A 15,514-nucleotide genomic window follows, 5' to 3' on the forward strand; every position below is an offset into this window, starting at 1 on the left:
CATTATTGGGATGAATTTGATAACCCTACCTTAAGCCTAGACTAAAGACTCTGGATAAGTGAAACATATTATGTCTGTAACTTTAAATACAATTAGAAAACGAATTAATTAAAAATATATATATATATTAAAAAAAGGCATGTCCGATATTTTTTTGCCGATTCCGATACTTTGAAAATGACGTGATCGGACCCAATCGATCAGGATGTCAATCGATCGGGACATCTCTAGTTTTGAAGTCTATGGTCTTTCATAACAATTAAGTAAAAGAGAACATTTGTGGCTTATTAGAGCCAACAAGTCTAATTCAGAGGTTCCCTTTAAAAATGTAAAAATGTTATACCTTCAGAATTACTACTCTTTTGGTCGCATTGCAGTTTTGCTCATTTCAGTGCAGCTCTTTCGTGGCGCAACTGCTAGTCTGGAAGTAACATTGGTCAAACGGCTCTTACACAACAGCCTCAATTCTTTTTTTTTTTTTTTGATGTTCCAGGGAACATTGGTACAACAAGCATTATGGACACAAAAGGCAAATTCAAATTCAGTGGGCGTGCGAGTGAAATAACGTGCAAACACGGTTGCGAACGGGAGGGAACAAGCGCGTGCCAGCGTCCCCGCCATGGCAACCTATCCCGAGCACGGCCCATTCATTACGGGCGCAGCTGGTATACTGCGGTCTCTGGAGTGGTCCCGTCCGTCGGGACGGACCGCCGAAAGTACAAGAACTGGAGCAGCATACGTAGTTAACAACAACCAGGATTAGCACTAGAGGTGTGACAATACAGTACAGTATATCAAAAAGATGATATATCGCGATTATTGCTGCAACAATTAATCGATTAACTCGAATATTTCGAATATTCAATTAGAAAAAAAAAATATTCAAATTAAATTTTGTTGCTTCGAGTATTCGTTTAACTAAAGTGCCGTTGCAATGGTTTATTTTGAAAGTGTTTACATTTAGTTTTATTGATTAGAGTGGATACACTGCCCTCTGGTCTGCCTCTTCACATGGCTGAATCCAACTGCTCCCTGTTAAGACCAATGTAAGCTAAGTTTTTGTTTGAGCTCATGTTTTTTTAATGCATTCTTGATCTAGTTTATACTAGTAGGTATATTTAGCCGTTTTTTGTGGGAATATGTGTCTGAACCATTTGTTAAGAGCATTGTAAAAAAACTTTGATAAGCATTTTATAGCAGGGGTCCACATCTGCCGGGCCACGGACCGGTCCGCGGCGCATTTGCTACCGGGCCGCACAGAAATAATAATTTAATAACCGCATTATGGCAGAATTAACCCTGTGCCCCTGCTTAACACACCAATATCCCTGTCTTCTCTAGATATAATACTACGGGATAGATTAGAATGGTGTCATAGAAATCCATTGATTGGACTGCTAGCACTACATCTTGTTTGTGTATATAACATATCTATGTGCGCTTGTCCTCGATAATAACGTATTGCTAGGCCGCGGGCGCACCACATTTGTTCCCGGAAATAATTAGCCCCCACACGAGCGAAGATGACTGGAAAACAGACGTCTTTGGAGATATTTTTACGGCGAAAAGGGCACCTGACGAGCCTACAACCTCGAAGACCCACGAACGGCGAAGGAGGGGATTCGTGACCCGTTTGTGAATAAACCGAGTGATTCGAGCATGTCTGTGCAACAGTAAGATCAACTTGTAGAGATCGCAACTGACGGCGACCTTATTAAACGTACATTTGAGACAACTCTACCGAGGTTCTGGATTAAAGTAATTCTGGAATATCCTGACATCGCTACAAGAGCATTGAAAACCTTGCTACAATTTCCAACATCGTATCTTTGTGAAGCGGGCTTCTTAATGTTTAACGACAAGGCGAAGTCGTTAATGGTGAGAGCAGTGTGAAGTTGTTGTGTAAAGCTTACACGGCAGGATGTATCTGAGGAGAACTTTTCCACAAGTCCTTCCATGATCAAACGTAAGATAATATTCCTTTCTTTCAAGAAAGTTTGTAGTGTTTACTTTGGAATCGCTGCATTTGCGTATTTTGCGGCTATGTTTAATGCTACGCGCATGCGCAGAACCGCATCGTTGAAATTTTTGATGGGTTGCAAAATTTGTCAGAACACCGGTCCGTGAAAAAAAAAAAGACCCAAATAACACCGGTCCGTGGTGCAAAAAAGGTAGGGGACCCCTGTTTTATAGCATTTAAGCTAGCTGAATTTTTCTGTGTAAGTTAGCCAATTGTTCTTTTGGTGTACATAGATCATTTAAAAAAAAAAAAAATTTATACAGTTTCAGTCTCAGCTCGGGTATTTCAATTTTTCATGTTCCTAATCCGATTACTCGATTATTCAAACTAACTAGTCCATCGATTAACCCTTTAACACCTAAGCCTATTTTGGCCGAATTTGCATGCATTTGATGTTGCCTTTATATTTCAAAGACAAAAATGTTTACAATGGCCAAGTTGGGTCCCTTTTTTCAGGACACCTTGAACTTCATGTCCAATTTGTTGTTTTCTTCACTGACCAATTATAAACCACATTTTGGACCCAAAAAGACAAAAAAAAATCCTAAAATCTTTTTTCAAAATTTGTAATGTTGATGTCCCATTGACAACCAAACATGCTCGACCAGCCGTTTTGAAGCTTGATAATATTTATTCAACTTGTTAGGATAAACATTAAATAGAAAAAAATAAGATTGGATAGTTTTATGTTTGACAATTCAACACAAACAGCAGGTATGGTCATAGGCGTTTTTGGCCTTTACACATACTGTGGTCAAAACAGGTAATATACAGTGCAAAATAGTGACAAAAAATATATATCTAACACAAAAAGGGTTTGGAGGATATCTCTGAAGTTAGGTATTGTACCCATCACCTTATCAAAAATATATACATACATGCAATCAAGCTTCTTAAACACACATCTATATAAAAATTGAAAAGATTTTAGGGAAGAAAAAAATATATACAACATTGAAAGAAAAGTATTTTCAAAAATATTGACAAGTAGTTCAGTTCAATTAAAATGTTTCATGCATGCGACCCAATAAAGTTTGTTTGTTTTTGGCGCGCGCACTCAATAAAGTGTCTTTTTGAACAGGTCACGGAGCTGCGTCACACACAACGTCACACAGCCTACTCTTTTGCCGTTTATGCGCTGCTGTCACTTCTACTCGCCGAGACGCCGACTCATCAGAAGAAAACGACGACAAATACGGCTTATCTCGTTCCTTGAGTTAATGAAATAATACATTAGCTTCCGCTAAATTTAGTTTTAGATTCATTCTGCACGTTTCAAAGTTGCACGCTCAATCCAACCGGCTGTTGCTTGCTTCGCATGCCTCCTTTTCCTTAGTTGGCGCCTCGCTCGGAAATTAATTAACAATGTTCACATTCTGTTTGTCCTTCTTGACATCACAAAGGCTCTTGGGATATGTAGTCTTGTGCTGCTTTCGGTTTTGAAAAAGGACAAGAAATGATGGAAATAGGGAGATAGATACATGCTCCATGCAGCGTTTTAATGCATATTTATGAGTGCAATAAAACTATAAAACTCAAATGACATTATCTCACGTTTTACTTGGTCGATTGACTTCAAATAAAAACTGACGTGGACATCAACTTCCGCATTTTCAAATGAGACCAACCAGCGGCACGTGGGTGACGTAATTACAGCGTGACGAAGCTTCAAAGACGATATGCGTAAACGCGTTGCTGCCGACACGTTCGGTGTTAAAGGGTTAATCGACTACTAAAATATTCGATAGCTGCAGCCCTAATCGCGATACTTTGTAACCCCAAAACATTATCGATATGCTCCCACCAAGAAACCAACAGGTTGCTACCAAAATCTCTCATTAGAATACGTTAGCTCACTGGTTGCTATTGATGGTGGACGTACACAGTCTGCTCTGTCGCAGCCCAATATGAGTACCGCATGCACAAACTAAACGAGTATAGCTGAAACGAATACTTGAGTAACTCGAGTTAGAAACTGATCGGAGTAATTTTTTTCGCCTTGAGGAATCGTTCAATTTTGCCAGCTCCAACGTTTTGCCCAGACTACTTTTAATGCGGGACAACACGCTAACGTCACCTACCGGAAGAAAACAGCTGCGGCGGATTTATTTGATTTCAACCATCTGAACCTTTTGGAATTTCTCACATTTCTGCATAAAATCACCATCTTTGTCAAAATCACACAGATGAAAATACGGTGTCTGCTTTAACGAAAACCACCCAAACATTTATAGTTTTTCATATTTTAATGAGGATCACCTGTAAACAATCAGAGAAGGGGGAAAAATAAGTTAGTGAACCCTCTGCCTAAGGAGACTTAAAGAGCAATTGAAACCAATTTTTACCAAACATTTTAAGTCAGGTGTGTTCCCAATCACTATTGAGTAGAATAAATGGGAATCTTTGGGCACCTAATGATTCGCTTAAGATTACGATTCAGAGGCTACGATTTAGTGCTGCAACGATTAATCGATTAACTCGAGTATTCGATTAGAAAAAAAGATTCAAATTAAATTATGCTGCTTCGAGTATTCGTTTAATTAAAGTGGCGTTGTAATGGTTTATTTCGAAAGTGTTTGCATTTAGTTTTATTGATATGGGTGGATACACTGCCTTCTAGTTTGCCTCATTTCACATGGCTGAATCCAGGTGCTCCCTGTGAAGACCAACATAAGCTACGTTTTTGTTTGAGCTAATGTTTTTTTTAATGCATTAGTAATGTAGTTTATAGGTATATTTAGCCTATTTTTGTGGGAATATGTGTCTGAACCATTTGTTAAGGTCATTGTTAAAAAGTTAGCATTTTATAGCATTTGAGCTAGCGGACTTTTGCTATCCAAGTTATCCAATTGTTCTTTTGTTGTACATAGATCCTCCTTTATTTATTTTTTATACCGTTTGAGGCTCAGCTCAGGTAATTTAATTTTTCATGTTCCTTATCAGGTTACTCGATTATTCGGACTAATGGTTCATCGATTAATCGACGACTAAAATAATCGATTGCTGCAGCTCTACTATGATTAGATTAGGAATCGATTACTGACCCCCCCCCCCCCAGCTATTAGCCACTTTTAAATATTTTGTAGATTAGTTACAAAAACTTCACAACAATCCTCTCAGGCTTAAATAAACGACTATTTCAGTATCAAGTTAACAGTTCAAAACAGTAAATAAAATACTAGGGGTGTAACGGTACACAAAACTCTCGGTTCGGTACGGACCTCGGTTCGGTTCATTTTCGGCACAGTAAGAAAACAAAATGCAAAATATAAATGTGCTAGTTGTTTATTACACACCTTTGTGCTTTCAACAACAGGAACATTAGCCTATACAAAGCTAGAATTCTGCTCAAAAAGTAGCGGATATTTAAAGATAATCCAACAAAAATTTGCCTTTCAGACCCCGCGTATTCGTCAGCTTTCTTTCTGAAAGAAAGAAGGGAAAAAAAGTCCCGTTTTAAAGAGAAAAGCAATCCCAATGACAAAGATTTTAACATGTATTTTACAAATGAAATGCCTCAATGAAACATCTTTTTTTCCTAAGGAACAGTTTTCAAACGCTTTATTAGAGGATTTTCTCAAGTTAAAGCGCCACACAAAAAAATAATAAATTTAATTGTGTAAGCAGGAGCTGTGTATAATTCTTATTTAATTACAGGTGTTTTAGCTCATTTCAATTTATTTTATTTAAATGGGCCATTTATTTTATTATGTTTATATTTTACAAATGTGATGTAGTATTTATTTATATTGTATATTTTATGTTGTATAACTTTAGTGAATATTAGTTCCTACTTGTCTTGTTGTGGTAGGAGGGTTTTGTATTGAACTGGGCCGTGTTGGTTATTATTATAGCAGAGAAGACAGCAGTAAATCAACAAAGACAAGTCAACTGTGCCCCGATCTACCACTCAAGAGATTTGATGGACTTAAAAAGTGGGTTACGATTGCATATTACTTTCAAAATCAACCGGATGCACCCCATTTTTACACGAGTGACTTCCGGTCTACCCTGTCCTAGCTACCAGTAGTAGTATTGACGCAGGAGGGTCGCGTCTCGCGTCAAATAATAAACTCTGCCATTCTTTTCGCGTGCGTCGCGTTGAGCCGCTTATGGGACGCGTCTAACACGTGGCCGCACTGCGACTGGTGTGCATTGGCTGATTGACTTTAACGCCCGCGTTTCACTGCGTTCTCGCGGCAGCCACGTTGTCGCGCCGTTGACGTTTGTGGGTTATACTGTCCTACCGTGTTGGTCCTCATTATAGTAGACTGAGTAAATATAATCTACACAAAGAAACTGTAACCCGATCGACTCACAACCTTGAAAAGTAAGGGTTACATTACTTCAGAAACCCGTTCGATACGCCTCCGTTCCGAACAGAGCACCACGTACCGAAACGGTTCAAATCAAATACATGTACTATTACACCCTTATAAAATACTGAAGTCCCTATTCTGTATCAGCAGCTTTGAACTACATTTAATTAATGTCGTGAATCAACCGTTAAAGTGGTTAAAATTGCTCCCATTATTCCATAATTTCCCTTCTGTCTACTTTCGACATGTGAAATTTTTAAAACCGTTTTAAAGATAGATTCAAGTCAAGATTTGCCGATTTAGGATTATTTTGGATAAAAAGTTAATTAGGTTTGCTTGGAAGGTTCGCTACAACAGCCTTCCAGGGAAGTCTACTGCTTTAAGATGGAGGCTGGCAAGTCACCGGCAAGTCCGTCATTTCGCATCTAGTTTTCTATACATATGCTGTAAACCCCGCCGATTCTTTCATTTCGCATCTAGTTCTTCATACATGTGATATCTACCACAGTATTATGTGGATGTAGTTTGTAGCGGCTGTCGGCAGCAATCAGGTATTATTGTTTTTTTTAATCTAGCGGCATGAGTTGAGTCAGAGCTGTGAGTTGAGCCTTGTCATTACCCGGGTAATGACAAGCATGATGATAACTCTCCATCCGTTCCTCATTGCGTCCCGAAGACCGCGCTGACTGTTTTACTTACGCTTTACTTGACATATTTCAATAATCGGAATTTGGATGTTTGCGAATTGTTCTCAAATCTTACATAGCTTTACCCTAACATCGGTAACAAAATAAGCCACACATTTCAAAAGATAGATGATGGACTCTCTTCTTCGGCTCTACGATTTAGTCGCAATTTAATTTTGTTATGTTTTCAGTTTAATTTAGCCATTTCCTACTTGCCAGGTTGATAACTGCGATGTTTGTCCACCGCTTTTCGTCTTACTGCGAAGAAAGAGGAAGTGACGATCGGCCCGCTATGACATTTACGTCATCAGCCATCATGCTGTGACCCGGGAATTAAACGCTTGTTTTCACCTAAGCCTCGTCGCGACACGACCTGTGACACGTCCACGTAATCTTAGTGTCAGTCGACCCGGAAAATTGCGTTCACATACAAGGGCTGCCCGTTTAAATCCCGATATTTTCCTGGCGTTTCAGCATGTGTGAAACGGGCTGCAGAGTGAACTGAGACACTATTACGGTGGAAGACTTTGGTAGCAACTTGGTTTCTCTTTTTTGTGTGTTTTTTTTTTTTTTTTTTTTAAACATTGACACCTTTTGAAAGCGGTCTCTCGATTTTTCGCATGAGTGTATCGATAACGTTTTGGGATGCAAAAGTATCACGATATAATCACCATTTCGATATTTTGTCACACCCCTTGTAACAATGTGACTTTGAATCAAAATAATACACAGCTTTTGATGGAAAGTACAGCACAAAACTATTAATTTGGAGGTTACATGACTTTAAGACACTTTTTGAGGAAAACAGGTAACTTATTTTTCCTTGAAAATGAACAATTTTAGTGACAACTAAAATTTAAAGGAAACACCCCCCAGACACACAATTTCATTTTCTTTAAAATATCACGCTTTTCTCATAATAGATCATAATGGCAGGACTCATCTCAGGAAAATAAATTACTATATCTCGAAAACATTAAGGTTTTTCCACAATAAAGTACGTTTTCTTCAAAATGTAAACTAAACAACTTGCCAAAACAGACTATAGACCCTACTCACCTACGTCACAAAATGACGTGTCGCTGTATCCGGCCGCCATATTGTCCGTATTTTTTAGATCTATTCTCATTTTTTTCAATTAGTCGTGCAAGTTATAGAGCAGTTCATGAAAGCCCCGGTGTTATCTGACACCGTAAACTCATTGGATGCGCTGCATAAAAGGCGTTATGTGGAAAAGCTTCAGTTTATCCATTCGCCAGATCCATATTTGATGCCTAAATCAATGTTTTTCGACCCGCTGTCTTCGCAGTCTTTGCCTGACCCTGATATTTACAACTATCTTGTCCACACAAAATCAGCCTATTCTCACGAAAGTTTGAAAACTTTAAGAGCTTGGAGGCTTATAAATGCTACGTTGCTGGTTGGGTGAAACAGGTCCTCGTACACGAAAATTCGGCAGGAATCTTGTGCTCGGGAAGGTGAGTTACGAAATTTTCAATTCAAAATCTTTTGTTCTTGCTAACATCCACTGTCAAATCTAATGTATTTCATGTCATTTGTCAATGGAGGTAGGGCTTTTAATGTTTATATGGTTTAGCGATAGCACTCTCACTACATACATATATAATATGTAATACATATGAAGTGCAATAGCACTACTCCAGATTGTCCCTAGTTGAATTTATTTTTTGGCTTTTGACCTCAATAGTGAAATTGTAAATTAATTGTATGACAACTGTCTTATTATCCCCTTGTAATTATATATTTTGAGGTAGTTCATTCACAACGTCCGAGTGTATGTTGTCGGCGATTAGCCTAGCAATTATCTTAATTGTGGTTGTCAGCCCAAAACCCTCTAAATATATATTAAATGCATCTTACCAGATATAAAATGACTACTACATAATCTGTGGTAGTCGTTTGGAGCCCAGTTTTCTTGTCGAATTGCAGCAGTCAATCTCGCTCTCCTCTCCGGGTCTCTCGGAATACGGTAAAACTTCAAGTCTCCCCGTCTATCTTCTCTGTTTTTGCAACCGACCGCCACACACGACTTCACCATTTTGATTATTAATGATAACGAGCAGAAAAACACGCCATAATTGGTGCTTTGATTTTGAAAATATGAAGGCAACTGTCAAAGCGCTATGTAAAAAAAAAAAAAAAAAAAAAAAAAAAAAAAGTACAAAGCTGCCACCCATGCATTTTATCTCCAAGAAGAAAGCAATCTACCAACATCCGATTTACATACACAAGTGCTAACAACAGGCGTAATAAAGGGCTTGTGTAGCGTAAGCCGTTTCCATGTTTCTGGAGGTTCAGAACATCTTAACTGTCAATGTGCACTTTGGACTTATATTTTTGCATTTATGTTAGGCTACTTATTCATTTCCTTATGATTTAAAAAAAAAGTCAATGTTTGCGCGATCTTCAAAATAAATTCCATTTCACTCTGCATAATATAAGCTATTTGTGCTTATTTTTCTGAATTTATGTTATTTATATCTTTATTATTAAAAAAAACACAAAAAAAGTAAATGTTTACATTAACTTCAGTTTAATATACATCTTACAGTATGTTCTTAAGTAGTTAAAATTTGGCATTTAGTATGTGAGGAAATGAGGGAAAATAAAAATTAGGAGATAGAGGTTGGAGTTATTGCCTTTTTTCGTTAACTTTTATTGCCTTTTTTCGTTAACTTTTATTTTGCAAGTCATTGAAAAATACAATTTTGGATGAAAATCAGTTTTTGGATGTTATAGAAATAACTGAGCAAAACATTTTTCTAACCACTTTCACCCCTGCTTAAGACCAATGACTTTTAAAGCATACACAACTCTTACAGAAAATTAAATTTTTAAAAATTGTAATTCTATTAGTAAGACTTCAGAATTACTTTTTTTAGCGCAACTTTGAAGCGACTTAAACTTGTTCCGTTGCTCTACTTTCAACTAATTGGAACAACATGACACAAGCCGATCGTCTCACGCAGCCAAATTCTTTTCCCATCTAAAATTATCATAATCATTTTCAAATGCCAGATTATTTTTCATTTTCCTTCTATGGTCGTCGTTGGTAAACTCTGGACTACGTAATTCCATTGAATGTAAATGAGCATTTAACAATACCAGACAACAACGACCATTTTTCGACAACCGGTGTTCGCAAACTCTTGCTTTAAAGCACTTTGTGTACAATGTAAGATCAACTAAACCCCGAAGCAACTTATTTGATGGTCCATCTTGAAAAATTATTTGTTGAGAAAGTTTAGGTAACGTCCGCTTGCTTAAAGTTACAATAAAAGCACGCACGTGCCGCTTTTTATTTTTAATTTGACAAAAACTTAAGTCGTTTTTATGAAATATTTCTTGCCAGGGTTAAACAGTTTTGACGTAACTTATTCGTAAAGTCAAATGTTTAAAGATATATATTTTCAAAATGCGAGTAAAAGTCACGCAAACTCAAGCGGGAACCGAGCAGAAACCTGACCGCCCTCGGGGCTCTATCCGCGGGGAGCCAAGCCGCGACGAGCCGCCCCGTACCGGAGTTAGCATATAGCTAAGCTAAACTAGCAGCTGTTTCTCCCCGCCCGCCCAGCGTCAATTCAAGCTCGAAAAGCTTACCTTGGAGGTCGATCCGCTCCAGAAACGAGTCCGCGGACGACGGGTGGTAGATATTTCCCCGAAAAAATGAGCTTGCTCCTTCCTGCGGGTGTTTTTTTTGCGGGGCTTTAATCTTGATTTAAAGCGGACCGATGTCGGTTAGTCCGCACCGACAAGGCTAAATTATGCTGATGAGAGACCGTGGCTGGAGGGTCGCCTGTTTAGTTCCTCCTCCCCCTTTTTAATCACACATCCTCCTCCACACATCTACGTGTTCTTTTTCATACCTAATAACTCTCGAATGAATCTGTCAGTCACTTCGCTTGTAAACAGGGAAATATACAAATTTATTTCTAATTATTTTCCCATTTTGATCTACTATGCAATCACATTTTGGGGGATTTTTTTTTTTCAACATCTGACTTATGGATGTCCGGGTCGCATATTTTTCACATGATTGTGAGAATCTGTCGATACCAATTCCCGATCCGATACCGAAAAAAAAAACACTTTTGTTCTTTGTTTTTATTTGGTTAAAAGTTCAAAGCCATTATACTTCTGGATTATTTTGTTACTATTTAGGCCTGAATGATTATAGGCCTGAATGATATGGCAAAAATTAACATTGCGATCATAGGCGGAGTTTGGCACAACATGTTGATGACCCCAAAATGCTGTGTCGGCAATAAAATTAACTTACAAGATTATTTATAATAATAAGTTGAAAAAAAAAGAGCGTTTTTTGTTTTGTTTTCCATCATTCTTGAGGGGAATACTAAATGAAGCTGCTTAGGACAGCTATACCTTTCGCCAAGATCGTCACACATGGAATACGGTGCGCCCGCCGGTGTCGTGCCAATGTAGTTACCCCAGTCAAAAATTGTATCCCCTAGGCGGAGGCATATGGAGGTAGATTTGTGTCTTCATTACTCGATCCACAAAAAATGTGTTTGAATTCAAAAATAAATTTGAAACGCAAAAAAATGCATTTGAAAGGTATTTTCTTTGATTTTTTTTTTTTGATGGAAGTCAAGGCAAGGCAAATTTATTTATATAGCACAATTCAACACAAGGCAATTCAAAGTGCTTTACATCACATGAAGATCATAAAAATCACATTTCAATCAATACAACGTAAAAACCAAGACAATCAAAATCGGAAATAAAATGATTCATAAAAATTGAGTTTAATCACAAATAGAATAAAAATAAATAAAAATAAAACAAAAACTACTACTACTAATAATAATTGAAATCAGCAATGGAGATAAGCACAAGAGGAATAGAAAGCAAGTAGAGTGAAATATATAGACAGTTATGGATATGCAGGGCTAAACAAAAGCGTTTTTAGCCCTGATTTAAAAGAGCGAACAGTTTGAAAATACTTTAGACGGTCTGGTAACTTGTTCCAGAGGTGAGGAGCATAATAACTAAATGCTGCCTCACCCTGCTTGGTTATTGTTCTTGGAACATGCAGGAGACCGGTTCCAGACGACCTTAGGGGTCTAGATGTCTCATAGGACTCTAATAAATCAAGCATGTATTTTGGTCCAAGGCCATTAAGTGTTTTGTATACGAGCAGTAGTATTTTATAGTCTATCCTTTGACTCACTGGAAGCCAGAGTAGCGATTTCAAAACCGGTGTAATGTGGTCCAGCTTCCTTGTATTTGTGAGGATTCTGGCTGCAGCATTCTGTACTAGCTGCAGCTACCTGACTGATTTTTTATCAAGACCCATAAATATACCGTTGCAATAGTCCAATCTGCTGAAAATGAATGCATGCATAAGTTTTTCCATGTCTTGTTGAGTCAGAAGCCCCTTAATTCTGGTTATATTTTTTAGGTGGTAATAAGCAGATTTAGTGACAAACTTTAGATGGCTATCAAATTTTAGGTCTGAGTCAATAATTACACCAAGGTTTCTGACTTGATTTGTAGCTGTAAGTGACATTGTGCTAAGTTGCCTGCTTATCTTTGACCTTTCCTTTTTTGGCCCAAAAATGTCACCTCTGTCTTCTCCACATTTAACTGGAGAAAATTCTGGCACATCCATTCATTGATTTGATGAATGCATTTACTCAGGGAGACTAAGGGACTATAATCATGTGGGGACACAGAAATGTACAGTTGTGTGTCATCTGCATAGGCGTGATAGGAGATGTCATACTGTTCCATTATCTGAGCTAAGGGAAGCATATAGATGTTAAATAACAGTGGTCCAAGAATTGACCCTTGAGGGACTCCACACGTGAATTTGGTTCGTTCTGACTGATGGTTTCCGATTTCCACAAAGAAATCCCTATCATGTAAATAGGATGTGAACCACTGAAGAATAGTGTCAGTCATTTATTCATTTTTTTTTGATTGAATCAACTTTTTTGATTGTACAAAATGTTGGTCAGGCCCAACATAATAAAATTAAACATGTATACCCTTAAAACACACTGGAGGGTATTCACCCGAGCTGCTACAAACATTTCTGAGGCACTGGTCCATCTGGGCCTTTTCAACAAAATTCTCAGGGAATTGTTATATGCCACTTGTAATCTCTGTAAATTTGCTTTTTTATAATTAGAACACAGATGCGCAGTGTAGAGTGGTGTACAATAGGCCTGAAAAAGGGCCACCTTGACCTCATCAGAGCACTGACCAAATTTACGGGAAAGGATATTAGCTTGGACATATAGAGAACGGCATTGGCGAAATATGTCCTCATTGTCTGTCAGCGTGTCGGTGATCATATGGCCGAGGTATTTCACCTGACTGCAGGACTTTAACACTTGACCAGCCAACTTAAAGTCAGGGAAGACCAATTGTTTATCCCCATTTGACCTTACGATCATAACAACACTCTTAGCATCATTATATTTAATATCGTGTAGTTCCCCGTACCTGGCACAAATAGTGAGCAGCTGCTGGAGACCATCTGAACTTGGACTAAAAAGCACACAGTCGTCGGCATATATAAGATGGTTCACCACCAACCCACCAGCCATGCACCCAGTTTTACATGTACTTAACTGCTTTGACAAATCATTCTTATAAAAATTGAATAAAATTGAAGATAAAATACTCCCCTGTCCAACCTCATTGGTAACGTGGAAGGGGGCAGACACATAGTCATCCCACTTCACCTGCATTGTTTGGTGTGCATACCAAAATGACAAGATTCTTAGAATATCATTAGAAACACCACTTGGCTTAATTTATTAAACAACTTCCCATGGTTCACACGGTCAAAAGCCTTGGAAGTGTCTAAAAAACACATAAGCACAGAGGAGTTTTTACTTATATATGTGTTTACCAATTCTTTTAGTACGTAAATACACATATCTGTGCCATGCTTAGGTTTAAAACCAAACTGATTATCGGTTGAGCTTATTGATGTATTAACTCAAATTCGCTGCTCAGCCTACACCGCGTACAGACGCACTCTGAAGCACTCTCTTATCTTAACCGATAAGCGCTCAGGGCCAGCAAGCTCGACTCCCAGTATGGCTCCAAAGAATTTGAAACCTGGAGACTTGGATGAAATAAATCCTCCACACAGAAGTTGGAGGTCTCCTTGACTGACTCGATTCAAAACCAGAATCAAGAAATCGTCAGAGAGCTCCATTTAATTCGCGCTGAAAACGAGAAACTCAAGCAGGCGGTCGAGGAGAGAGATGTTCACATCAAGAAGCTAGAAATTTTGGCTGACGATCTCGACCAGTGCCGACGCGCAAATGAGCTCATCATTTCTGGATTACAACTGAGGCCTAGCCCAGGGGACACAGTGGCGCAACTGGCAATTGCTAAGCTGAAAGAGTATGGAATAAACATGGAACTGCTGGACATCCGTCGCTGCCTTCTGCTCCCATCTGGGGGGAGAGGACCGGCGACGGTGCTCATGAAGCTGTCAGACCACAAGACCAAGACTGCCCTGCTTAACCAGCGCCGCCACCTGAAAGGGTCGAAGATTTTCTTGAATCACAACTTGACTCGCCGAAATGCCAAAATTGCAAGAAAAGCACGTCAACTCAAGAAAGCTGGGAAAATAGCCAACACCTGGGTCTCGGATTGCAGGATCCTTGTCAAGACGTAAGATATGAAGATTAAAGCTATTACAAGTTTTGACCAACTGACTACAATAGCTGCATAACTGTAAATACTACACAGCCGACCAGTATAACAACTCGTGGATGTGGACGGTAAGCTGAAATTTATCAACGGCAGGAGTTACAAGAATCTTGAACACATTAAGGATTATCTGCCAAAGACAACAAAGGCTCTGACTTTAATTTGTACGGATATAACATGACACAAAAGTATCGGGCATCTAAGGGGGCAGGGGGTGTTGCAATTATGATTGACAATCTCCTAGAATGTATTACAATTGAACTCCTAATCCCCAATTGTAAAAACATAATTATCTGCTGTGTCTACTGAGCTCCTGATTCAAATGTCTAGTTTACTCAGAATATGGAAAAGATACTGTATAAAACGAATAATAAGCATGTTTTCTTTGTGGAGATATTAATCTTGGAATAAAATATGTACAGCATGTTGTTTGATTTTCTCATACATTCATGTCTGATGAAACTCTTACAGTGACCTTGTGTGCGCCAATTGTTGCCACCCTGTATAAGAAAAGCATTTTGAGTCGCTACTCACACCAGCTGTGATAACATGTCACACACATAGCCACAACAAAATGTTCCACAGCAAACAGATGCAAAAATGTCAGGGACATGACAAAGTCATAACCTTGTACGCCCTAAAATTAATCGAGCTGCTTGACTGGACGCTTAGTTACCAAACCCAGATTGTTGACTGTGTTATTTTACAGTTTTGACATATATTCCATGCCTGAATGTGCGTCTTAAGTTGTATGGGGGACGGGAAACTGA

At 38.5% G+C, this 15,514-nt stretch overlaps 1 protein-coding gene across 2 annotated transcripts in view; it reads right to left on the reverse strand.

The window, feature by feature from the left end:
* Positions 1-10,872, reverse strand: part of LOC130915075 (beta-1,4-galactosyltransferase 3-like) — a 78,614-nt gene extending 67,742 nt beyond the window's left edge. The window contains exon 1 of one of the 2 annotated variants that reach the window (XM_057834789.1): positions 10,647-10,872. The gene's annotated coding sequence lies outside the window, so the exon portion shown is untranslated. Of the gene's footprint in view, positions 1-8,906; positions 9,068-10,646 lie in introns of those variants that run through there. The other variant, XM_057834790.1, reaches the window with a different exon arrangement.
* Positions 10,873-15,514: the final 4,642 nt, after the last annotated feature.

Source organism: Corythoichthys intestinalis, chromosome 4 (genome assembly GCF_030265065.1).
Source record: "Corythoichthys intestinalis isolate RoL2023-P3 chromosome 4, ASM3026506v1, whole genome shotgun sequence".
Classification (NCBI taxonomy): domain Eukaryota; kingdom Metazoa; phylum Chordata; class Actinopteri; order Syngnathiformes; family Syngnathidae; genus Corythoichthys; species Corythoichthys intestinalis.